We start from the raw sequence: 209 nt of genomic DNA on the forward strand, positions 1-209 counted from the left end.
TTTCTTTCTTTTTCTTTCTTTCCTTCTCTCTCTCTCTCTTTCTCTCGCTGATGTACTTTAAATATGACTCTTTAATTCTTGCGATGATTGATGGAATAGTTATTTTGCTTTTTTTTCTTCTTCCTTTTTGACGTCAATTATATTTGAAAGGCTTCTTGCACTTTTTTTTCCATTTTGCTATTGCTATTGCTTTTTTTTTTTTTTTTTTT

The sequence above is a fragment of the Trypanosoma theileri genome (genome assembly GCF_002087225.1).
Source record: "Trypanosoma theileri isolate Edinburgh chromosome Unknown TM35_Tth_30_V1, whole genome shotgun sequence".
Lineage (NCBI taxonomy): Eukaryota > Euglenozoa > Kinetoplastea > Trypanosomatida > Trypanosomatidae > Trypanosoma > Trypanosoma theileri.